Here is a 27,182-nt window from a genome sequence, read left to right on the forward strand (position 1 = left end):
CCACGTGCGCACGGAGGCTTCTGCCCCGGCTGACCAGGGGTGGCCGACGTGGACATGGCTCGATTTCTGGGGACCTTTAAGAATAGAGCAGTCTGGCTCTGTGTAGGGCGAGTGTGCGTCGCTAAACACGCAGAAATTGAAATCCAAGTTTCCGAGGAAGCGGGAGAGGCAGAAGCAGCGAGCGGGGAAATGGGAACGTTGTGCCGGCGACGGCTCAGGAGGGACTTCTGACTTCCCTCGCTGTGCCCAGGGCTGGCTTCACGGCCGGCTGCACAGGCATAATGGAATTTCCAAGTGTCTCCCAGGCAGAGGGCAGGGCACCCTGTGAAGTCTGCAAATGAATAACGATGAACCCCGGGCTTAGTCCTGGTTGGATCAGGATAAATAACATTAAAATTCGGAAATTTGTTTTAAATGGGTTGTTAATTGCTGTTGAGCTTTAAATATTTGAGTTTATTAATTTCTCCCTCACCCCCTGAATTATATCTCAGCAACATTCCCCTGTTATTAGGCTATTAAATCACACATATCAAAAAAAGAAGCATTTATTTATATCTTTAGAGACATGTACATCTAATTAAGATAGTGTTACTGTGCATATTTTATGTCAGGCAGATTCTGCCTGTGATTTCTGTCTCATCAGCCCTGACGGGCCTTAATAAGCGTTTGGAAGACCCGACTTGAGCTGGATGAGAGACCCTGTATCCTTTTGAGCAGTGAGAGAAGCAGCTGTTCCTCGACATTGTAAAGCCCCCTCCAGAAAACAACAGGTTTGAAAATCGGCCGCATTGCCAGAATGCCTCTGTGCTGGTAAAAATAATACCACCAGCCAGCACCGAGGGAGCGAGCATCTACCACTTGCCACACGCTCTTCATGAATATTCATAATCTCATGGAACCTTCACAACAACCCTGTGGGTTGTGGATATTTTTACCCCCATTTTACAGAAAAGCAAAACAGAGCCTCGAAGCAATGAAGTCGTTTGCCGTAGAGGCGGAGAGAGGAGTGCAGCTCAAGCCTGCCTGACGGGAGCCGGTGCCTCTCCCACATCGCCTCCCTTCGCTGCCAAGAGTTAGTCCATTCTAGAACATTCTTAACCAAGGTGGCATCAACCCTGCCCCCTGCAAGGGGATGAAAATTAGTTCTTGGAAGCAAGAGAAAAACATCACGACTTGTATGAATAAAGCACAGATACGCATACAGTACAGAGATAAACAGATAAACCGTAGACCTGCGGTGCTGAGGCTCCGGCGAGAGGCTGAGCAGGAAAAGGGTCTGAAACGGCACCTTCGGGAGATGCCGGCGAAAAGCGCGGAGCGCCGCCTTAGAGCGACGCAGTCATAGGATGCCCACAGCGCTCGCTCCGCCTCGGGCCTCGCCAGGCTGCATCCCGGCCACCGCAGCTGCTTGACAGCTGGGTTCGGTGGCGCACTGGCTGGCAACACGCCCACCGCAGCCGTTAGGGGACAGCGCCGGGGCTGCAGATGCCGTTTGTGATGGTTCTTATCGGATGAGCTTTTGACAAAAGACAACGGGTTCGCCTTTCTAAATGGCCATCGAGATCTTCGTGCGAAACCATCCCAAACCGTGGAGATGATGAGCCGCTGTTTCTGTCTGTTGGTGTGCTGGGGCTCCGTCAACCCGAAAGTCTCGATTCCTTTCTCTGTAATGCTGCACGGGAGCACGCTAGAGGATGCGTTTGGGTTAGACCAGAAAATCTCAGGGCTGAGTCACAGTCTTATCCCTTCCGGTCCATCCGTCCTTGGGCGAGACAACTTCATCTCAAGGAGTCTGTGTTTTCTCATCGGTAAACCCAGATTCTTACTGCGTGTCAAGCATTTCACCCATATTGTACCCTAGACTCCCACTGTCCAATATGGCAGCCATGAGTTACATGTGACTATTAAGAATTAAATTCATCAAAATTAGGTAAAATTTAGTAGTTAGCTCTTCAGCCGCACTAGCCACATCTCAAGTGCTCAGGAGCCACACGAGGTGACCAACTGGACAACAGATAACAGACATCTCTGTCATCACAGGCAATTCCGCTGGACAGCCCTGTTCCGCAGATGGTAACACCGAGGAGCGAGGGACCTTGCCAGCAACCGGGCAGTGACTTTTCATTTGACAAATTTTCAACAAGAACCAACATCGTGCAGGCCCTGTTCTAAACCCAAGAGATGACGTGTAATCGATCCCAAGGAAGTGTTGCTGTTATTTTTACCAAAGCTCTCTGTGATTTCCTGAGGAATAAGCAAGGCAGTGCTTAAGAATATGAGTGTGGCGTCAGCGACATGGCCTTACGTCCGAGCTCAGTGCCACGGGCAAGACTCGGTTTCCTCATCTATAAAATGGTTATAAACTTAACGAGGTTTTTCAAAGATCCGACTGGGGAATGGATATAAAGGGTTTCACACAAGGTCTGGTATAGCAGGTGCTCAATAAATTATTGCTCTTCTAATTAAGACATCAGGCGGTTCCCCTCATTGCTAGTTTGATCTGATAACAGGATATTTCCCCTGCTGTCTGGGATTTATTGGTTTGCTAGTAAGGCTCTATCTCGGGATAGTCCCAGAGGTCACTTGAGAAAATAATATGAGAGCCCTGCTTAAAGGGCCATAGGAATCTGTTCTTTAATCACTGATGAGAATTCATCACTCACATAATAATCTTAACATCCTCGTTGGTATGGGTCGCTGTAATTATAGAACGTCGGCGCTCAATGAGAAGTTAGAGAAAATGTCATTGAATTCACCTGGGGTAAAGGTAGCACAGGCGAAACCCAGGGAGAAGTGGACGTGCCCAGAGTCACACGGCTGCTTAGCGGCGGAACATGGATGAGAACGGGGACTCTGATGTCAGACACGGTGGCATGCTCGGCGTTCAGCACGCCTCCTGGGCTCGCTATCTCTTTGGCAGCCGCTCCGTTTCTGAAAATAAAATTCCCATAAGCCCTTGACCGCCCGGCAGGCGAACACGTCTTCCTCATCTCTGGATGCCGAAGCGGGTGTCACATCAGAATACGGGGCACCTGGAGCCTCCCATGCCCTCAGTACTCCAGCACCACCCCCACAGCAGCACGATGGCCGGAAGCCACGGGTGTTTTAGGTGCTGTCACTGCCTCATCTCCTCAGGACAAGTCTGGGAGGGGCCACTTTCCCCCTCAGCCCTTATTTTATCCCAAGAGTGCCACGTGTCACCTAAAAGAAGACATGCCGCAGTCAGCCCTCTGTTCTCGTCACTGGATGGAAAAGAATCTTGTGCTTTCAACAAAATTCTGATAGAAAGAGAATTCACGTTAGGAGAAACGCACATATAGATCTTGGATACGAAGGAGACCACAGTTTTGCCACTGGAAGCTGCCTCGTAGGGTATTGTCTTTCAAGCTGGATATTGACAAACAAAAGGCTAAGCAAGAACCTTCTTGCGCAAGAGGTTCGGAAAAAAAAATTGCTTCAGGCAGGAAATCTTAGGATGATGTCCTTGCCTTAGCCTACTTTTTATTAAGTACAGTAAACAGGGCCTCAGGCAGGTGCCTGATAGGGAGATGCTCCTGTTCCATTGTTTCCAGGTTGCCCAGCAAGAATTTGCCCGCCAGGTATGTTCTGTTCTCCTCAACTACCTGTAAATCACACATTCTCACTTCCGAAATCTAAGACCCCGCCTCCTCCTTTCCTCCTTTGTTCAAAATGTCATATATGCCCCATGTTGCCTCCCTGTCTTTGGAATTTTCATGCTTATATGAAGTCCCCATGCGCTCGTATGAAAATCTTATTTTCTCCTATTAATCTGTCTCTGTTAATTTGATTATTAGCCCAGCTAGAAGAACTTAGAAGGTGGGAGGAACAGTATTAATTTTTTTTTTTTTTTTTTTTTTAGCCCTCACAGATACAAAGAATGGAATATTGTCCTTGGCAGGGTTTGAACTTTCCTACCAGATAAAATGACATTTTACAGAAGTGATCAGTTTCAGGAGATGGGCAGTGAGGTTGTGAATAAAGGATTTTCAATAAAAAGGCCTTTTTCTTTTCTTGTCCTCCAGAGCCCCCAAAATGTTAATATTCCCATTAGAAAGCCCAGAGAATGAAAATTACAGCCCGCTCTGGATTATTCGTGGGTATCGAATGCTTCCGTCTCCACTGCGAAAGCGGGTTTCCATCCAGGTACACAGTTCAAGCAGTTAGGGGGGTGGGCCCCTTCTCTCCCCCCCCTCCCGTCCCCCCCTCCCCTCTGGCAGTGGGGCGGGGGAGGAACAAAGAGCTGAAAAGAGAGACACCCTTCCCCCTGAACTCGCGGACGAGCGGGTGTATCAGCATCTCAAACCCCAAAGGCATAGAAAGACTAACTCGTTCACCAAACATTGGAATTACTGATGTGTGCAAACTTCGGGTAGCTAGCTATATGCGTTTAATTTTTTTCTGTCAGAAATGTTTTTTAAAGAGTTAAACACTTTGGTGTCTGAGTAATGGGACCAACCAAGTTCTGCCTCTGTGCGAGACAAGCACACCCTCACGGATCGACCGCCTTGCATGAGTGAGTCCATCGCGCCGGACTTAAACAAATTTTTAAGGAGCGAGGTTCGTTTTCATGGCATGATTGAGTTGTTAACAGAAAGCCTGGCCTTGCAGTTGGATGTGGATGTAGACCATCCTAAGTGCTCACATTTCCTCTGGGATCTCATGGCACTGGGGGCGAAACTGTCCCCACAGGAAGAACAGGGAAGAGGAGGAAGTGTATGGATAGTTAGATAAACTGTGGAAACTGTCACAGAACAGAATCCGGTCCCCGCCCCCTCTCCCCCCTCCCCCCGCACCCACACGCGCGCATGCGCACAGGCACAGGCGCCGAGCAAGCGAGCATCACACATTCCTCCTGTGACCTGCCCCAGCCTTGGGCTGTGTCGCTGCCCGGGGCACCTTTCCGTGCTGGGCTTTTGCCGGAGAGGAAGGCACCGGCAGCCTCGATGTTCCGGGGGCCACACACCCGTGGGGACTGATTCCGGTTTGGACAGAGGTGACAAGATTGAAGCTGAAACTGGCTCTGCGTGTATCATGGCTCACTTGGGATTAGAATAACCAAGGAGCAGAATTTCCTGCCCATCTGTGGAGAGCATGCAATCAGAGTTCCCTTGGGGGACCCCTGGAGCAGATGGAATGACCGGCAGTGACCCTGCGTGCCTCTGCCGGCCTGTCTGCAGACCTGAAACCTCCTGGCCCGCCTGTGGCCAGCAGAGACGCCTGACGGCCCAGCTGACCTCCACGCTGGGGCCCGTCGCGCCCCGCCTTCCCGTCCCCCAACCCCCGTTCTTGGCCCGGCACCACTCATTCTGGCCCCATAACTCGGCTCCAGTAGTTTGGACACACTCGCTGGCCATGACCTTGGCCCTCACCCCAGAGTATTATTTTCAGCTTTTATTGCAGTCCCCACCCGAGCTCCCAATCAGGTGAAGAGCCCACATGAGAACGGGGCAGACGCTGGCTGCGTCCGTCTGTCTGTCTTGCCTCCTTCTTCCACACTAACCCCAAATTCTTCTGGCAGCACTAAAGGTCGCTGAGCTCCTGCAAAGAAACTGGCAGGCACTCACCACTCAGGCTTCACCTTTGGAGAGACAAAGCACACACATGTAGCAGCTTGAGAAGAGGCACGAAGCTGGGCCTGAGACGTGCCAACGGACACGCTCGGCTCCCACGGTCACCAAATTAAGAAGCTCACCGAATCGGAGAGGGTCCGCAGGTCAGGTATCTATCCTAGAGCGGTACAGTCAGCCCGGTCTTCAAGGATGCGATGGGCACATCCCCCGACGGGCAGGGAGAAGGGAACGGAGGTACCATTCCAGGTAGACAGTGCCCCATGAGCCAGCGCCGAGGAGCTGAGTCTAGGCGACGCTGAAGTAACGAAGGTTGAGATGTCCGTCCCCACCACGGGGTCACACGTAACTCCATGCGATGCGCACAGCTGCGCCAAACACAAGAGCTTCCGTAGCAGGCAGGAGTCACGCCAGAGAAAATCGTCCAAGATTGGAAAAGCTCTACAAATAGACCTAAAAGGAACAGGGAGGACATTTAGACCAGTGTGACGTCAAAGATTCTCAACTGGTGTTTTTCTCCTGTTGTTTCTTCAGGTGATACTCTAAAACAGTCAACTCTGTGTGCATTATAAATAATGTATCTTGTAATTTACATGTTTCTAATTGAAAAAAATTCCGCGATCGCCCCAAGTAAATTGCATGCATGATTTAACAGGAGGTAAATAAAATTTTAACTATGGAAAAAAATAAAAAACACTTCTGAAATGGTGTTGTTTTCTAACAAAATAGAATTAAGAGAGTGGTTTTCATTCCCGGTTCTGTGCTTCTATAAGATTACAAACTGGAAGGGTTTAGGCGGTGACCAAAATGCAAGAGAACTAGAGGAACTTGGTCCTGCCTCTTATTGGTGTGGCGCTTTCAACTCCTGAGGGGCCTTTATATGCGCGCTGGCATCCGTGCCTCGCATCGACCAGAGAAGGCAAGGCGGGATGGGGTTTTGTTTGTCCCACGTGATGGGGCGCTGCGCCGCCAGCCTGCGGTAGCCCCCACCGGAGTGGCGGAGAGGCCACAGCTCGGCCAGCCCTCTGCGCTTCTGCGTGAACATTCACTGCTTTGACTACCTCTGTCCCTTCCTCATTTCTGGGGACACCGACTCTCCTCTTGGAAAAACCGTTTCTCTCTCGCTCCAACCCTCTGGTTCAAGTGGGGACGACTAGTGACACTCCCGTCCAGGGCCTCTGACCCGACCTGAGCCAGCTGGAGGCTTTTCTTGGGACTTCTCAAGTGGCGTTGGGCTTGGGGCAAGGAGGTGGGCAATTTTAGCTAGGGTTTTTCTTCTTGTAGCAAAATTGCGAGATGTGTTGCTGGTGGCTGTGTGTCCAGCCGCGTGTAGGAAGTTTGTCTAAGAAACTTAAAACAGTATGCAATGAGAAGAAAGTTCTGGGTCCAGTGATATCTAAGGCTCAGTTGCTTCTTTGCCATGGTTACTGAGGACTTTCGGTAAACACTTTTTTTTTTTTTGCTTAAACTATTTCCAATTGAGTTTATGTTCCTTAAAAAACCAGAGGAGTCATAACTAGTTATCTGTCCTCAATCTTACACTTCTGTCCCCACGAGTCCCTTATAATCCACCCTCACATATGAAGAAACAAGGCTCAGTAAAGTTGAATGAGTTGCCCCAAATCTTATATTGAATTGTTGGTGTAATTATACCACTCACCAGTATATGTAATTAGAGCCCTATACACGTAATTAATAATAAAGTTTCACATACACTATCTCCTTTGATTGCTATGATAAGCCCTTGAAACAGATTGGACAAGCACTGTTAGCCCTGATTTTAGATGAGAAAACGCAGATTCAGAGAGAAAAGTGACTTCCATACTGTCAAACAACCAGCAAGTCACGCGACAGGACTTAGACCCTGGTCTTCTGATACAACATCCAAAGCTCCTTCCGACCATACCTCGCTCATACACACACACGCACACACACGCACACACGCACACGCACGCACGCACACACGTGGATGGACCTGCATGCACACAGTCATTTCCATGAAAAATGAAAATCGAATTCAGCAAAAAAACTGTTCTTCTCAGGATTATTTTTAAAAAATATTTAAAGATATCGCTATTCATAATTATTTGTACTTTTATTTCCTGCCAAAACATTGGTTTGGGAACCACCTAACTCTTCTGTAGATCAGTCTGGGATAAAATACTTGCTGTTATCTTGAAACTTGATAAAATATAAATACGCTTGTACTTTGTCTCTCTTGGTTCTGATACCTAATGAAATGTCAAAAAGCAAGATGACACATAAAAGAAGAGCAAAAGATAACTAATTCAGAGATTAAGTTTGGGAAAGCTCCAAAATTAGATCACGTAATTAGTTCGCAGTTTCGAAGTCTTTGGTGGAATTACATCTATGCAAACAAATTCCATTCACATAGTTTAGGAAGACTGAATGATTGTATAGATGAATTACACTTAAAACTGAGGATTACGTAAGTCTCATTCTTCATTTCCTCTCTTATACCGACTGGTTTTAACAATCGAGAAAACCCAGGAACGGGCACCAAATTGATCACTGGAAAAAATCAGTGGTGGACGCTAAAATGGTGAAAAGACGGCTTCAACAAAGCGACATCACGGCAACTCTCTAAAAAGGGCCCGCAGTTCCCCCGAAGATGAGGAGCCAAGGGTGGAAGGCTCCGAGCTGATCTGGCTCTGTGCAATGCTGCGCAGGCGTGACGTGAGAGGCAGGCTAGGCTGGACCGCCGGTTTTCGAGCTGTATTTGTATTGTCGTTGTTTCAGGAAATCCAGTATACAAAACGGAGGTGAAATTGCTGTCCTTGCAGGAGTCAGGGAAGGAAATACAGAAGCCCAGGCCCTTTGATCGTCACTGGCCAAGACGACCTCTGTGGGGCTTTCCCACGCAGAGCATTTATGACTCAATGTTAGCTTCGTGTAACTTGTACACTTAAATACAGACTACAGCAGAATGTTCATAACGTACTCACACAATGCAATGTGTGTGTGTGTGTGTGTGTGTGTGTGTGTGTGTGCGCCTTACTGTGGAATGGTACACTTGAAACTTACTGGATTTTTGTTAACCAATGTCCGCGTAATAAAAATTTTAAAAATAAACAAATAAAAGAAAAAAGAAAATATTATTCAATGGGAATTTTTCCTTAGAGTGTGAAAATTCAGATTTAAGATGCAACCGTGTAGATAGATAACTCGAATAACCAACATAAACGAACCATACAATTAAGTCAACTCATCAAATATTAAAAAATATATACATATATATATTTTTTCACTGACTTGACTGGTCCTTTGTCTATATGGACAAAATAAGACGGTTATTTCATTGTGCAAATACTGACAAATCCCCCCCGCCCCCGCCACTATTTTCAAACCATTTTCAGACGAGCCCGCACATAGGCCCACTGTCAGAGGATGAGGGAGACAGGCCAGGGAAGGTTCGGATTTGGCATTTAGCCAGAACGTTGTTCGATTCCATTTGGATTTAGGCTCAGCTGTGCAACATGTGTGTCAGCGCAGGGCGACAACAGTGTCGGGTCGGAAAAACATCACCGTGTGTAACAGCGGCCACTCCCAGTGTTGCCACGGACACCGCTGGGGCTGGTCTGCCCCTTCCTATCATGTTTGAGAAGTAAGTGGAAATATTCTGAAATAGGCGGCATTTTTAACTTCACAATGAATTGGGTGAAGGTTTCAAGGATCAAATATTTGAAAACGTTTGAGAAACAAAAATCAAACCGTGAGATAAACCCTTGCGAAATACTGTCTTTAATATTTCAGTTCTGAGTTAATGCTTTATGTGGATATTTTTATGTATTCCTAGATATTTCAATACAAATTCAGGTCAGTTCTGGTCTGAGAACAGATGATGCTCTTCAGTGCTTTCCTATTTGTATGGAACTCCACGGAAATGAAATTGCACTGCAAAAAGCAGAGGCTAGACAAAATAGGAAGTCTCCAAGATTTTAAGAGTAGAAATGCTAAGTGTTGCATATATTTCCTGTGTTTTTATTTGTATTTTAAAAAGTAAATGAGACATTATGAACTATTTTCAGAAATACGTGTAATCGAATTACTTAAAACTTTCAGTTTTGTCTACATTTTCCAAAACACGACCATTTTGCTGACATTTTGCACGTCTTCCAAGAGGCACTGTCTTTGGAGTATCTGCACATAGTTTTGCGATACACCCCTGGACTGGAGCCCTTCTGTGACACTGGGGTAGTTTGCATGAAGTTTCTGGAAGGAACTCTCCATCAAAGGGGTTCGCAGACCACAAACAAACGTTTTTTTCTTAACAAATTTTATGGCTGATTTCAAAGTACACAATTTTCTCTATAGAAAATATAGCTCAGCAACAAAATAAAATAATTAATAATAAAATAAATATGTTCTGTCTCCTATATTAGAAATAATATTGCTATACCTTTGCCCATCTCTGATTGTTTTTACAAAATAAAATCCCAGAAGTGACATTACAGCCCAAAGACACACTAACTTCTAAATCTTTTGATATATATGATCAAATGGCCTTGCGGAAATCATCTATCAATTGATAGTATTAGCATTAGTATATGAGAATGTCTGTTTCCTCACTTTGAGTGGGTTATACATTAAGGTATATTTTCCAATTTTGTAGGTAAAAAATAGTTGTCATTTTCAGAGACAAACTTTTACAGACTATAAAGTTAGTCCTCAGCTGTCTCGGCCCTGCTAACGTCTCCTTTATGTTCCAGTCTCTCAGCTACCGCAAAAACGTATCTCAGTTTCCCAGTGGGCCCCGTTCTAGAACATTCTAGAACATTCTAGTATGCTCCTCTACGCGACACTGTTGCCAGGGCTTGAACCTTTCCTTCCTTAGTGTATTCAATGTTTTAAATTAGACTTTTTTTCCTCTGCTAAGGTGAATCCACCACAATAATTTCAGTCAGAACGGACGGCATCCTCCCTGAATAGATTCATGTTATTAAAAAACATATAACTAACAGGGATTTTTAAGAAGTCAAGTATTCCAGTGAGGAACGTATTTTCAGTCAAGAGAAAGTTTTCTTGAAGACCCTCAACCTTCTCCACGCAGGTCACGGCCTTCTGGTGTGGAGCCTGTAAACGGCCAGCCCTACTGTTTCCTGTGGTGTGACAATGTGCAAAGTGCCAGTCTTGGCCTAGCCCTGGTGATGAATGTGGGGTGGCTTCGGGCCACCAAGCAGCTTGGACTGACACGACACCGCTCACAGCCTCCAGCAGCTTGACGTGCGGGACATGAACTGAGTTTGAGCAAGGTCCATGAATAGGGGGAACAGCTCTGTTTATGTACATTATGTTCATTTATGCATAAATGGAGGACAGAATTTATGTATTCAACTTTTTGATCAAAGCCATGCAGCCTTCATTTAAAAACATCTACCAAATGCTCTTACTGGTTTCCCCAATTTTACACTAAATGCCTTTGGAAATATCTTGTGAGCAATACATTTTTTTTTCAGGAGGAATTTGGAAGTTTTCTGAAACTTTCACTAAATTTTTCTTTAAAACCTGTATGTGGTTTCTTTAAACTTAGATCTAGCCAAGTGCCTATTCATTCGAGCAAGTAAGTAATAAATGACTATGAAATAATGCTGAGCCAAAACATTTCTCTGTCACTGTATCAGATAAAGGACTGTCCAAAATTTCTGTGGGAACATTTTCTCTTGTTTTTTTTTTTTTTTTTTTTTTTTTTACTGATAAAACTGATTTAAAGACACTCTGTAAGCTAAGAGTAGTTAATGCTTAGATTATAACAATAGTTACATAAATAGACTAGAGTCAATTATTATCTGGATTTCGAATAACTAAGAATCAAGTAACCAGATTTTTCTTTTTTGGAGGGGGGCGGGATTGGAAATAGAAAAATATGTTCTATTTTGACTCTAATGTGAGAAAACAAATAAATTTTAACAATCAACAATTAATTTTCGGTTTGCCACAAAAATGTGAAGGGAAGCCTTCTGTCTTGTTTAATAGAAGTTGGAGACTTCTCTTCGGCTTTCCTTCCCTTCAGCTATCGTACATGTTTGGGCTGCGTTGGGTCTGAGGTGGGATTTCTCCGCCTCTTTTGGTACCTTGTGAAGATGGGCTACGAGAACCAGCCTCAATAGTCCTTGAATCCAGCAAGAATCTGCGAAAATAACAACTACGGCCTTAATGTCTGTATGTTATGACCTACAAATAAAAATAAATATCAGTCGAGGGATAATATTTTTCATCTAAGTACACGTTTCAATCTACCATCCTGCTGCACGAATATTAAAGATAATTAAAGATAATTACGGAGCCACCGCGCCCTCCCGGGCAGGGGCCTTGCCTGCCGCTCCGCCTTCTGCATTCACTGGGAGCAGAACCGAAAGGGAGGCTGGGAGGATGATTAAAGGCTGGCGACATGACTGTGTTCTGGCGGAGTGATATTAAGGCCATTAATACGTCTGCATTTCAGTTCCAGTGTGCTAATAATATATTATTCTATCTATTAAAATATCATAAAGATTACCTATAATTGAAGATGGTTTACAGTCTAAGCCATAAGTAGATATAATTTCATGCAAACACATTCAGGGTGAATTCACTTTCAAGTGGAATTTAGCTGGTGTAATGAAAACGGAAAGGCGCTGTATTTGGGCAGTATGATAAAAACCCTAGCAATAATAAAAGATGACCCGTATTGAAGGGACACGTATAAAGCCCTGCTTAAAAGGAAACCTTGGTTAGTTCTTTGTTTTCTGATAAATGATTTATTACCAATACTGAAACTCCGTCTTTAATATTCTTTGTCACTGGCAAGAGCCAGGCCAGCCAGCCCTCATTTTTTCAGCCACCGCGTTTTAGTTCACATTCGTACAACTTGAACAACAGTTACATTTGCAACTCCAGAAAGCAAAGATGAAACTTTGTTCCCGCTTTTGTGTCGAGCTGTACAATTTATTTCTCTCCTGGCAACAGATTTTAAATCTCTCTTCCTCCCCCTCGCCCTCTTTTCTTGCTTTTCATGGGAACTGTTTGGTGAGTGCCGACAAAGCTCTGTGTGTGTGTTTTTTTCCCCTTTGCCCGGTTTCTGTGTCGGTGTGTGCAGGCACGCATTCATTAACGTAATTCCTCCACATCCAACAAGGACGCATCATAAACCCGGGAGAGAAAGCCTCATAAATATTTAGATGTTCCCTCCACCTTCCCGACTAGAGTGAAAAAGCCATATAGTGAGCAGTTGCTCTGGGTTCATCTGCATGTGAATCAAGAAGGGGGACAAAAAGATGAAAAGGGGATGGGAACTCGAATACACGCCCCGCGGTCTCCGGGGGTCCTTGGTCTTGTTCTAGTCAGTACTGTGGGTGGCGGTGGCCGGGCTTGGCTTTTTTCTGCGCATGAGCAAACAGAGCGGTTTGCCAAAGGCAGCTGGCAGAGGATGTGTGTGCTTTGTTCTACCTTGTAAGTTTTTTTAAGGAATGAAATTGCTTTACATTCTACATTTGACTGACTTTTTCATCCTTCGTAGTCGAAGCTATCCATGAGTGGGGGGGAATCTGTATTTAGTGATGTGTACCAATATACGAGACAGGAAGTATGAATGAGATTTCTTTTATTGTGGCAAAAGATGCATGAAACTTACCATTTTAACCATTTTTAAGTGCACTATTCGGCGGCACTAATTACATTCACCAGGCTGTGTAACCATCAACACCATCGCCGGAACTTTCCCGTTGCCCTAAACAGAAGTCCCGTAACCAGGAAACAGCGTAGAGTAAGGTTTTTAAAAGCTCGGTTCCTAAAGACTTAGAGGGTTTCGGGGGTGCAGAGCAAGGGCGATAAAGGAGGGTAAAGACGAAAAAATAAAATAAGAACGCGAAGCCTGGAAGTGGCTGCCGGGAAAGACTTGCATGAGAAACGGCCAGCCCGGTTTTCACCGGAATGAAAGAAAACGGCTGAACAGTTTAGCAGCATTTTAAAATTGCCGATTTTTATAAGAAATTGGTTTAAGTAAGAATTTCAAAATGAAATTCAAATAAAATTCAAAGATACAAGCCTTACAATACCTGATGTTATTTGAGACAAAAACGAGCGGAGTATATATTTTACAGAACATTCCCACCCAGATCGAGGGATGTGCTGTACTTCAGGGGCCCCCAACACCCAGGCTGTGGACCGGTACCAATCTGTAGCCCATCAGGAACTGGGCCACATAGCAGGAGGTGAGTGGCGGGGGAGTGTCGTCTCTGTCTGCAGCCGCTCCGCAGGACCAGCATCACCGCCTCAGCTCCGCCTCAGATCATCAGGCGTCAGATGCTCGTAAGAGCACCGGTCGCTGGTGCCAAAAAAGTTGGGGACCGCTGTTGTACTCGCCCCAAAGACTGAGGCGAAGACTGGGAGGATAACTTATATCACCGTAAACATTAATTTATGTTGTAATTGCCTTTTTTTGCAAATCTCTAGGGTTGCGACTATGTTGCTTTAAAGGAAAAACATATCAAAGTATTATTGATCAAGCCCCATTACAAGGCAACATAATATGGAGGAAATTTGCAATCTCAATCCGCACATTCATTACTGCTTTAAGAAATCTTTAATAATAAAAGTGCAGTGTGTTGGGTGGGGCCTGAGAAACTGTCCCCTCAGCCCTTCGATTCTTCCGGCTCGCTGAATAATTCAAACGATGTACAGCAGATTAACAAGAGAAAAATAAAATGTTTAATATGTGCGGATGGGGATTCTCATACGCACGATAATTCCAAAAACAGGGCAGCAACATTGGGTACATATGACTTTGGGACAAAGGAGAAAAGCGAGAAAAGGGGTCTTAGATTTCAGAAGTAAGATTAGGCGACTGGCAGGTACTGGAGGAAGGGGGAACACACCTGGCAGGCACATTCTCGCTGGGCAGCCGGAAGCTATGGGCACAGGGGCTTCTCGTAAACCTGCCGGGAGCCTCGCTGACCACGGCCAAGGTGAAATGCTTACGGTGCTATGTCACCTTCCCGAAGCAGGTTGTCCTAGCTGAATCTCTGAGAAAAACGGGAGTAGGAAGCTCTTCCCGAGTGTGTCGGGCTTCCGTTGATTCTGGTGCGTAATAACCTGCACGCCGGAGTGGCACATTCTGGGGACACGCACACTCGACATCTACAAGTGCAATTAAAAAACCGCGGGCAGGCCTACTGAGTTTGTCTGCATGGGATCTGTTCTGTGGCATGACAGCCAGACTCCCGTCCTCACCGCGAGTGTCATCAGTTAGGACCACATGTGAGTGAGTAATACTCTTCTTCCTTCAGTGGAAGTCATGCATGCTACTGTCACTGATTATTTAAGGAGTTTTAATATTTTTTTATAATGTGAAGATGGGACTGGGGGAGGGCAGGCAGTGAGCTGAGCCCGAGGCCCAAGGGAACTAGGGGAAAGGGCGAGGCTGCTAAATTGGGAACCTGCCTTTCCAACAAAGGGAGAGCTGGCCCTGATGAGCTTAACCGAAAAGGAGGTTCACTGACCAAGGTGACTGGGAAATGTGGACTGGACGTTAACAAATACGGAGCTCAGACGATGCTGGAAACGGGCTTCCACATTGGAGCCACTCCATCTGTGTCGGTTTCTGCCTTTGGTCCTCCACACGGTGATTACCGCCATGGCCACTGCACCCCTGAAACTCCCACGCCCTCTCCAACCAGCAACCCACCACAAGGAGAGAGCCCTGTTTTGCTGCAGATTCCATGGCAGCGGTGGCAACGATGGGCTAGCCTCTCGGGAGGGCCTAGGGTCATGTGTGCACCACCTGCAGATGGTGGCGGAGGTGTCCTGGTGCCCCAACGTCACTCGCTTCTCCACAAGACGAGAGAGGTTTTCTGGCAAGGAAGAGGAGGACGGGGTGACATGCCGAGTAGACGACTATAGTTCAGACAGTTTGCTGCAAATTGATCCTTCATCGAGCTCCGGTAGATGAGCTTTGTGAGTAAAGGCTGTGTAGGGTGCTAGCCAAATGCAGTGGTTCGAATGCAGCAATAGCGTGTTTCTTAGGGGGCAGGACTGTGCAGGTGAAGAAGTCTGCAAAGTGGCTTTTCCCCGGCAGTCATTTGGGGACCCGTATCCTCAACAAGTCCCCGTTCCTGCCAGCCCCAGGGGAGGATTTGGGGACTTTTCTGGGCCAGGCCTGGAAGGGGTACACATCGCTTCAGCTCGTGCTCTATTGATTAGAATTCAGTCCTACGGCCACACCTCACTTCAAGGGAGGCAGGCGGTGAAGATTGCTGTGTGTCCCGGCAGGAGAGGAAATACAGTTTGGTAAACCCCTGTCAAACTCTGCCTCATCAGTCACCTCTCTTCTGCCAATGGGTTGAAAACTAGTGGCATAATAATGACAGTTATTGAGTCTCGACTATGTGCCAGGGGCTGGTCCAAGGGCTTTGTGTACATCAGCTCACACAGTCTTCACAGCGACCCGTGAGCAGGAAGACCATCCTCACGGGAAGATGCAGAAACGGAGGCACGGAGAGGTTACTGAACCTGCCTCAAGTTGCAAAACTAGACATTGTTGGAGCCAGGGTCTGACACAAGACAAGTTGGCCAGGCAGGGTTGTTGGGGAGACTCAGGGAGATGACGCTTGTAAAGGCCCGGGTTGTGGGGGGCCCGCAGGCGACACTTGACTGGGGAAGCCGTGTTACTAGCCTGTTCCGCAGGGTGAGCACGGTGTCTCAGAGGAAGCCCCATGTGGAGGCTGAGGGAGGGTGAGGGAGGGTGTCCACAGAGGCAGGCTCCAGGGGGCTCTTTCCTGCTGAGTCTAAAGGGCCACTGGGGAGCCGGGATCCTCTCATTAAGTAGAGCAATTGTTGAAGGGCCAAGTGCATGCCAGGGCAGGACCAGCCATCGGCCTGGGGTGCAGAGGACCCTCCCGGTTGGAACTCAAGGACCTGTACACCTCTCCCTGCTCAGGACTCAAAGCTTGAGTCCACGGAAAGGCCTCCCATTGCTTGGCAAGCTTTGGTTTACTCGCCTCCTTTGCCAGAGACAGTCACTTGCTTTGTTCCCCCAGTGCCTTGTGTCGATCGTGCATGACACAGAGCAGGCCACCCAAAGCAGCAAGCGAATGCCGATAAGAAAGCCAATATTTACTGAGCAATCACTGTATCCCAGGCACATGCTAAGGGCTTTACAGTCACTGCCTCATTTCATCCGCACAGCGACCATAAAGTGGTCCCGACTGTGCTGCCGAGAGACTGAGGATCGCTGACGGCCAGCTGTCTGCCCCGCGTCACAGCGAGCCAGAGCCTTCCATTGCTGTCCCACGCGGCTGGGCCAGTTTTAATCCAATGCCAGCGCCCCACGCCCTGCTCTGCCCCGGAGGCTTGGTGGCTTCCAGGCTTTGCAGGGGAGCAACTGCAAGATCAGTGAGGAATGGCCCGGTGGGGTCGTCTCAGGTTTGGGAGGACGGCAGTGAGGATAAGTCCCCGAGCCCTCAAACACGAAGGGCTCCATTAGGGGCCATGGTGGCAAACTGAAGGTCAGAGCAAGTAGCCTGAAGCCCATGGGAGGAGCCTTGGGGGGAAGGAGAAAGGATTCCTTTGGCAAAGGGTCAGAAACGGGGCCTGGACAGTCCTTCCTCCCCCCGCCCCCAACAGTTAGGGCAGCACACCCCAGGGACTGGGAAGGCGCCCAGGGGCCTCTAACTACAGAAAATGTTTGGGAGAGATTGGCAATGGTTTACCGGTCTCCATTGAAATGGAAATGAGGTCAGGCTCTGTAAACCCCTGCTGGATTTTTCTGAGGTTCTTTAGCAACCTTGTAATTTTCCCAGTGTTTGTAATTTTTAAAACTCTGACCTTTCTATAACTAAAACTCCTTTGTCCTTTTTCTGGTTTGTGTTTGTTCTGGAGGCGGTGGGGCTGAGGGGCTGAGGAAGCTGCGTCTGTCTGTCCTGCAGTGGGCCGGAGGAGGAGGATGGGGGACGGGAGCCAGGGAGAGGGACTGCGGGAGGAGCTGGAAAGGAGAAGTGAGCGGCTCCATTGCCAGGGGCTGGCGAGGAAGAACACCGTGGGGCCGGGGGAGCTGGAGAATGGCGCTGGCTAAGGCCAGGGAGTGGCGGGGGTGGACACAGTTCTTGAGATACTTCTAGAACTTAACTTTCAGACCCAAGAGAGATCTGTGTCATACAGGATTTTACGCCAGCGTTAGAGGGAAGCCAGTGCGTGCACTTGCCTCTTTATTACGAGTGCAGTTTAAATTAAATTAGGAAGGAAAGACTACAAGCTTTGCAAATCTCCTTTGTAAGAATCTGGGGATCTGAGATGCTTGACAGCTGAAATCGCTCCAGGCTTACCATTGCAAAGGGCAAACACTGGCTCCTGAACTATTCGGTTAAAACTGCTGGGCCATGGACGTTTCTGGTTGCTGTGCAGATGAGGCCCAGACAGAACAAACTGTGAGCTTTAATTAGCATGAAGATTTTCTCCCCAGATCTGAAGCCTCTTTTTGACTCTTGAAGAGGGAAAATGGATAGTGAATGACGGTGTTCTCTAGTTCTGTGAAGTTGACCACTAATTGAATCCAATTCTAACAAAAAAATAAAGGACAGGTCGTAGGTCTCTAACGCTTCCTCGTATTTTCCTGTGGTTCACATTTTACAGAAACCCGGATCTCTGCTCACCCACGTATATCTCGTGAACCACTTCAGACAGAACAGAGAATCTTAAAGCCTTCTCGAGCCATCTTGAACCTACCCGAACTTTAGAATATATGGGAGGACTAAAGCTACAGAAATACTACGGGGTGGAGAGACAAATGAGTTAAAAATGTGAGCTAGCAGGCAAGGTGTGGGATTTTTGTGTTCAGAACTTAAAAAATCAAACTGCTATTAAGCTCACTTCTTAGCATATTTGCCTTCCCCTTTTCTTCCTTTACAGTGACGTCGGTTGTGGATGCCGTACAATGAAGGATTAATAGAATAATAAATCTTATGTTAAGTATTTTTTTAAAGCTATATTAAAGTGCCAGCAAAGTTTCCCATCCAGATGTGCAGTGACAGACATTAAGAAAAAGATTATGGGATAGACACACCATGGTGTTGATATGCATATGTTATATTACGAATAAAAAATAATACCACATCACACCAGCAAGTTTCAAGATTAAAGTAACTCATGGCGCCTCCAAGACTGTATGCAGAGAGGCTGCTGGGCTGGTAGGAAATGACCCTTGACCAAGATGACAGAGACAATGGGAGAAGGCAGAGGCAGAGAGGAGAGCTGTTGAACTTGAGACTGGGTGGGGGAGGGGGAGTACCGAGGGGCAGTACCAAGAGGGAGGGCCAAGTCCCGAGCTCAGATCTGTGCCATCCAGGTGACACGGCTCAATAAGATGACCAAGACTTTGCCTTGGAAAAATCTGGTGTAAAAAATGGGTGATTTAAGTCTTTTGCTGTGGTCTATAACATTTCCCTGACTTGGTGAATAATTGTTGTATACGTGATACAATAAGCCGTTTTCGTAAACATAGATATTGAGAAGGAAATTCCTATCAAGCCCTTATAATGTCAGGGGTTCAACTGTAATTCAGAACGAATCGCGCACCAGGTCTCTAGTGACAGTGTGAGTTCCCCTTTGTCATAAGAACACCTATGATGCAAACACAAATTTTATTCAACTTTAGTATTATAATGGAGTATGTGATTCACGGTGAAGCCGGGCTCATAATTATAAAACTGTTTATTAGAAACATTCTCTCCCTTTCATCACCTTGATTTAATTGTGTATTCCAGCCCTCATTTTGAAATGACGCTGTAAAGATCACTTTGAAGCCCTGAAAATCACTTGAGAGAAAGTGTTGGCTCCTGGGGTAGATTTTTTGGAGGCAATACTTATGGCCTGGGGCCTGGGGCCTGGTGACAGTGATTGGTGATGGAAATCTGGGCTCAGGGACTCTGTCTTGCCGAGGACCTAGACTTTCTGGGCCTTCTGCAGGTTCGCTCGGAGTGATCATGTTGCTTCAGGGATGACCCAGGCCCAGGGGACTTAGAGCTGTCACTGTCTTCCAGTGTGACCTAAAGGAGCCCACCTGCAGAAGCCACTCGTGGGAGTGTGCGCATCTGTCTCCTCCCAGATTTTAAATTCCTCAAAACATGATCTACTGTTTCCCATGGCATCTGATTTTTTAAAAAGGGAGTTTGGGGGCTCACCGCCTTGCTCAGCAGCTGTCTGTGGAGATAGGGAGAAAGTGTGGTTTTGCTGAGGGCAGGTTCGCTCACCTGTGCCACTGGCCTGCCCAGACCTGGAGGAAGCCCTTGGTCTGCCTGATGCTGCATCATGTTTTAAGCCCTGGGTCAGCCCACAACTGTCCATGTCAGAACACCAAAGTGGGACGATGCGGCTCCAGGAGGGCGGGCCCCACCCCCCCTGGGCCTGGGCCTTCCAGAAGACTGACCTGCCCAGGACCCTCCGCTCACTGCCAGCTCAGTTGTTTGCAGGGCGGCGGTGGGGAGAAGGGCAGGCTATCCCCTCCCCCGCCCCCACCGCCGCTACAGAGCTGCTTCTACAGTCGGGCAGCTGAATGAAGACTGGGCCTAGAGAGCACAGAGGCCCGGGGCCAGCTGTCGATCCACTGTTGCTGCTGCTGAAAACACAGCCACCCGGAATCAGGGCTCCTCTTCATCAAGTTATTTGTCCTTTTACTTCCTAGTGTCAGCAGTCCTGGGGACAGGAAACAGTTTGTGCAATAGGAAGTAGCAGAAAACTGATGACTAACTACTTTTGATCTCTGTGGACACATTTTCAACCTAGAGATAGTTACACACATTCCGACACACATGTGCACTGATAATATGAGCTATATCTAGACCTCACCCTTCTTAGTCTCTATTAAAATAATTCCGTTTACTGAAAGCTTACTGTGTGCCCGAGATCTTGCTAGGCACCTCACGTGTGTCCACTCGCATAACCCTGACGACACCCTTAAGTTGCGTCAGGAGAAGGGAGAGGCATAGTTAGCGAAGTGGCAGTGTGTTGAGCCATGAACCCAGGACGTCTAAGGCCACTGCTCTAAAGCCCTGTGCTCAGCTGCCTCTTCCCAGGACAAAGCCTTAGGGACGAATGTTTTAGGACCTTGTTTCACTGCTTGGGGTTTAAAGACAATGTATCACATCGTCTGCGAGAACCACCACTTCTATGGCTTGGCAGGTGGTGACGCAGTGAGGCTGAGGTATCATTACTTCATATTTTCACTGTGCAGAAGGAAGTGCTTACTAGACACCAGCTGTCTGAGCCCAGAGACGAAAGGCCTCCTTCCCTCACCAGGCTCGGTGCTCAGTCACCCTGATGACACGGACACAGCCGGCTGCTGCTGTCCCCACTTAGTATCTGCTCCCTCCGGAGTGACAAGGCCTGGTTGGGGCTGTTTGATTAAGTGTGCTTTCCTGAAATCAGGCACCAAACCAGCTGAAATGTTGAAACCTGGTCAGCTGAGGGAGAGGAGAAAGTCAAGTCTGGCTATCGGTCCCGAGAGGCCAAGGACCTGGCACAGAGAAGGGCCTGCTGCCTCTGCCCACCGCGGGCCAGGCCGCCAGAGAGGAAGCTGGGACTGGAGTGGGAGCTGGGTGACTGCTGGCACGTCAGCTGATGGGGCCGTTTCTAGGCCCATCTTTGAACTCTGTGAACCCAAGTCTTTTTTCTCCTTCTCATTTCACGATTTCACAGTTTAGTGTTTTGGATTCCCTGCTCACATCCTTTCTGCTTCTTTAACAGCTTCACCTGTACAGAGAGATGATCCTCACACCACGAGAGCCCCACCGTCTGTCACAGCTTCGGCGTGCGAGTTCCCACCAGCGCCTAACTCCAGGCTCCCACGGTAAACACAGAGCAGCCGTTTCAGAACTCTGAAAGAGAAGTGTTACTCGTTTCACTACGCTACATTTTATCTCATCTAAAACAACAATGCTCACTCCCAGTGGATAATGAGAAAAATACAGTGTAATTAATGCCAGTTAATCAAGCTGGTGGCCCTTGAAGATCTATAAAATGTAACTGTAACGCATTCTTACAGATGGGCCTGGGCAGAATAATTAGGAAGCAGTAAATGCTGGCATCATCAGTATTACTTGTAGAGTTCAGCAAAGGCACGTGAATGGCTGTCCAGGGCTGGGGAGAGAGAACAGAGGTGATTCTTTGGTGTGACATACACAGAGGTTACCATAGGAGGAGGATTAACCATTTTTCAGCTCTGGTAACAACCACCTGTCTATTAAAACATTATTTGGTAGAAAAGAGAAAGTAAAACTGGAGACTTTGGTTATTTCATTCCAACTGGGTTAACATGATTTGTATAAATGCTCTTTCAAAATTTGAATAGATGCCCATGGAACCTATTACATATTTTAGACAAAAGAAATGATCCATTTCAAAATGTTGCAATTAGTAAAAACTAGTGAACTCAGGTTTAACGGACATGAAGATATGAAATAACTTTCTATGTAAATAAACTGACACAGAGGTAATATTCAAAATGTTTTTAACAAGCGGTATGGCCAGAGCACACATGACGGGGCTGCCAGCTGGGTGGGGGCAGGGCCTCAGGCATTTTGCTTTCGGTTGCTGGTTCTGGGGTTCCAGGGGCTCTGGGGCAGGGCTGGGCTGCAGCTGAGAACTATGCCCTGATAAAGCTGTACTCATGTGTACTGGCCGAACATTGCTGCTGTGAATAATTGCTTTTAATCTTATATCTAATAATACAGTTTAAGTGATTCTGATAAAATGCCATCGCTAAATAAGCCCCGTTTGCATTAACGCAGGAGGTGCTCATTTTCAGGCCTGTTATACATTCAGGTGACTATAGATGCTGTGGTCCCATCGCCCCAAACGGTATGGGTCTTGCGGAGTGAGACCGATCTGGCACTCCGGAATCCTTCTCGGGAATCGTTGAATCACACTGTAGAAACTGACAGACACGGAGGCCCTCCCTCCTGCTCTGTTTTCCTATGTCACGAAGGCAAGGGCTTTCAGATGCCATTATTTACTCAGGTCAGCACTCTGGGCTGTGAGCAGCTTACACAGCTGCTTGTCCTACCTAGAGCCCAAGTATGTCCATGTGTTCCTTTTTTCTTTCGTTCATTCAAACAAGTAATTACTGAAAGTAGCCTGCTTGTAAAGCATTTTAAAAATCAGAGCAGAAAGGAAGGAAGATGCCTGATTACCCCCGGGGAATTTTTACTCGCTCCCGATGGTAACTTTCTCCACTAGGAGCTCCAGACGCAATTTCTTAGTGCTCTATTTTTTATTAAGCTGTAATATGTTTTTTAAAAAGGAAGATTTAATTTAATCCTTTGGAAATTATGAAAAACAAGATTTTCAGTCAAGTGTAATGTCCAAGGGAAACAAAAAACCATTAATATTTTTTTTACTTCAGTAAGGAGCGCAAAATCGGACACCTAAACATTTCAAATACACTTCTCATTGCCATTAAAGGACCACGTGTACGTACACAGGGTTATCCTAGACACAGAAATTAAATTACAACAATGTCAACTTGCTGATATGGATAAGAACATCTTATTCAGAATCACAGAACTTGAAAAGACTTCTCAGATCACTTCGTTCGAATCTCGGATTGAGCTATTTACTCGGTGTTACACAGCTCATTAGGAGAGAACTAATAAGGCCTTTTTATACCCAGCACAGCGATCTTTTCTCTACGTGACACTAGCTGTATTTCAACTAGCTGTAACAGCTTAATGTTTGAAAAGATTCAACATCACCATTGGTTAGAATACTGAAAAAATGAAGACTCAAAAGTAACAGTATTTCCGTCATTAAAAGACATAGCCCTCGGGGTACACAATTTAATGCACAGAAGGGCCAGAATCATACTGTAAATCACTCGAGACGTGGAAGGTCTGGTTTGAATCTTGTCCCCAGCATTTACTAGCTGTGTCACAAGAGTCACGTCACTGGGTTAACTCTCTGAGCCTGGGATCCTTGACTATAAGGCAGATAATAATTAACTCAGGGCCTCTGTGTAGTAACTGAAGTGCCCAACAGTTTGTAGTGACTCTATAAATGTTAGTCCTTTTATGCCTCCCTGGGCCCACTCAGAACTCTGTTTAGAAAGCATGAATATACAGAAATCACCAGGAAAATGCAGTGTTAAGGTATATGTTAAATTTTAGTAAAGGATAATGGCATTTGACTAAATGTCTAGGACGTGAATAGGCGCTTCCCTTGCTCTTACAATGCTTACTTACATAGTTATTTAAAACTAATGCACAGACTATGAATCAAACAGTATCTCTTTAATATGGTAAAAAATCGAATTACAGATTCATCCTGAAGGAAAAAACGAATCGACTCAATCCAGGGGTAACACTATGGAAATTGTTTTGCAATCACAAGACTATGAATCGGTCTGAAAGTTGATCAAAACAAAATGCATTTTTTAAATTCTCTCATATTCCTATAATTAAGACAATTATTTTTTAGTTTCAGTTTGTTTAAATATGGAATAAAGATTGGATTACATGGCACAAGGGCTGCCTCTTGGCTGAGAATATTTTTACCTCTAAAGTTTCATTTAGGGTCAAATGAGCAGAAACCTGACACGGTCAGTTAACATTTAACTGTGCAGTGGGTTAAGCTAAATGTTAGTATTATATCCGCAACCGTGGTGTTAGTGGTTTAAAGAGGCAGCACAATTAGCATTAGATTGGCTGTGGAGAACAGTGCCTTACATTTTATGAGCGCTGTATTTGCAAGTAGGATGTAAATGTGCCTTACTGACCGGAATCCATGTTAACTACTTTTTGATTAATTTCCTTGTATTAAAAAAAAAAAAAAAAATCCCAAGTCTCTTATCTGTGAACACATTAGCTTGATACTCAAGGCCGAGCAAAATCTGGCATCTACTGCTCTTGATGGGAACTCTTACCCTAAAGCCTCGGATTTTCCCACTTTCTAAATTTGGGGCCATGCCTGTCCTCAGCACTTTTATTGTCTCCTCAAGCCCTAGGTCAAGTCTGCCTCCTAGGGCAGCCCTGCCCTGGCTGCCAGGCCTGGAGCGGTGCTCACTGCCATTCCTAAAGTGTTTTGTCTTAATCATTCACTTTTATTAGCTTGTCCCCTGCATGTGAGATTAACTCTCAGCTTGGCCCCTAAGTGCCTTAGGGCTAAGGACATCTACTCAAATGTTTGTTGACTAAGATATTCATACTTAAAATGTGTCAATTGCAACCTTTTAAATAGTACATGATAAGCCATCTCACCATTCAAAAGGAGACCCAAGAGATCTATTAAGAAAATAAACAAAGATTTATTTTTCAAAGATTCTGGGAATGCCTCATTTCCTTTAAGGAAAATTTAAGGATTAAGATTTGTAGAAATTTTGGGACAAAAAGCCATCAAAGATTGATTGTTAAGTCCAGGGAATATTTGAGTTCCTGCAAGAACTCCATGGTGATGAAGGGGAAAAAAGTGTGGAATACCATAATTTTCTGATTTAAATGTCAAGAATAGCAATAAACAAATAAATACAATCAAATTTAAGGGAACAGAAAAGATATTATCACTTGTAGTTAATTACTGATGTTAGATATGGAATTATTTTTTGTGTCAACATGTTAGATGATATAATTTTTTACAATGGTAAATGCTATTATAAGCATCTTCAACTGCAAGGTCGCCCATTCATATAGTCCGTGTACACTGTAACTTGTGAATATCGTATAAAGAGATTTTTGTAACCTGTGATCAAAGTCTTTCCACAATAATTTTTAAGTTTTTAAGCTTCTTGAAGGCAAGTGATGCATCCCAAGAATTTTCGTGCTCTCGCTGCACTTATACGTGGGGCGACGAGTGGTGTAACATAGACCTCGAATGCCTGAGGCAGGAGTGTGGCGGAGGAAAGGGAGGGAGCCGAGGACAGGGCACACGGCTGCAATGAGGCACCTGGCTCTTCGAGCCCACCTCGAATGTCTGCCGTACGGATTGTAAGAAATAAAGTCAGCGAGAGTTTCGCCCTGCTCCTGGTGCATGACAAGTACTTGATACCTCTTTCGAACATATTTGTAATGAGTGCCTGTATGTACCACATGCTGTTTGAGGTGCTGGGAATTCCACATAGGACAAAATAAAGTCCTTGCTCTCATGGAACTTACGGTGTAGGGGGAGGTGACAAACTTTACATCCATAGACAGAGTCAGGTGGCAATAAATGCTATGAAAATAATTAAAGAGTGGTAAGCAGACCATAACAGAGGGTGTGTGCGCGCGTTTGTGTACACGCATGCACTATTTTCTATCGGGTGGTAACCAAGCAAGGGTGGGAGGTGGGCTTGCAGGTATGTGGGGGAAAACTCTGCAAGGAAAAGAAACACCAAGTGCAAAGCCCAACAAACTCAAGAAGAGTTTTTTACTCTTTTTTCTTAAAGAGATTCAGATAGAAAAACCTGCTTCAGGAAGGGAATCTTGACATAGCACCATAAGCATTTCTCCCTGGCCTTGGTCAGGGAGACTCCCCAGCATGTTTACTAGATGCCCCTGTGCCCCACTGCTTGGGCCTGTTTAAGGATGGGGGAGGGGCAGGAGAGTCCAGGAGCTAGAGCCCACTGCACTAAGGGAAGAGAGGTGGACAAAAGGTCAGCCTGGCAGAAGTGGTCAGAGCACAGGGGGCTCATAGGCCTCGGTGAAGTGTTTGGACTGCTCACTGGAGAGGGGAACCATCTAAGAACTGTGAGCAGAGAGATGAAGCGATCCACGTGCATTTGAAAAGGTAATAGTACATAGTAACTATTATCGAATGCGTTATCATAAGAGATTTAACACTCTGGAAATGGGTACTGCCTAACCCAGATTTTAACTCGGATCTGCTTCACCTAGTGTAAGAACCAGGTGAACCATGTGATATTCCAGGTTTTATGGGTCAAAAATGGTTGAAATCTGTCAAAACGCTCAATGTGACTTACTGGATAGGGTGAGTAGAAGGGCAAAGAACACGGGCTTTGAATAAAATATAAATGGATTTGAATCCCAAACCCAGGACTCATGAGCTGTATAGTCTTGCATCAGTTACTTAAGCCCCTTCTCCTTGGGTTTCCCGTTACGTAAAATGGGGGATAACAGCATATCCTAAGCCACAAGGTCAAACTGAAGATTAAATGAGATATGCATGCAGAGCATTTAGCGCAAGGCCTAGGAGCTTAATATAGAAGTGAACCAATTAAGAAGGGAGACTGAATCTTTTACACTAGCATATCGAATAAATAATTTACTAGCCAAATGCTTTAAAATTACTTATCATTTTGTTAGGTACTGAAGGAGCATACTTTACTTCAGTTTTTAAAGAGACAACAGCTTTTTGATCAAATTACTATTCCTCGCATTTACACAATTCATTCTTTAATCAGTACATGAATATTCTACGGTTCTATTAACAACAATGGATGCTGCATAACTTAAAATACTGAGAGTTAAATGTTTTTAGCTTTGTCCAACAAGGCAATTCCATTTCCTCTAATGAAGTAGCTTTATTTTAAAAACGAACTGTGTTCTTCAAAAAAAAGAGGCCAGAAGTTACTTGCCGCTGGAAAGTATTTGAAATTCACTTAGTAGCTTCAACACAACT

At 45.9% G+C, this 27,182-nt stretch overlaps 1 long non-coding RNA gene across 1 annotated transcript; it reads right to left on the minus strand.

Moving 5' to 3' along the window:
* Positions 1 to 258: 258 nt before the first annotated feature.
* On the minus strand, positions 259 to 22,440 carry LOC120617570 (uncharacterized). Its single transcript, XR_005656960.1, has 4 exons — positions 21,327 to 22,440; positions 5,586 to 6,041; positions 3,202 to 3,278; positions 259 to 2,931 (listed from the first exon to the last, which is right to left on the minus strand). It is a non-coding gene; the product is annotated as an uncharacterized LOC120617570 (long non-coding RNA).
* Positions 22,441 to 27,182: the final 4,742 nt, after the last annotated feature.

This window comes from Pteropus medius, unplaced genomic scaffold (assembly GCF_902729225.1).
Source record: "Pteropus medius unplaced genomic scaffold, Ma_sr-lr_union100, whole genome shotgun sequence".
In the NCBI taxonomy this organism is placed as follows: Eukaryota; Metazoa; Chordata; class Mammalia; order Chiroptera; family Pteropodidae; genus Pteropus; species Pteropus medius.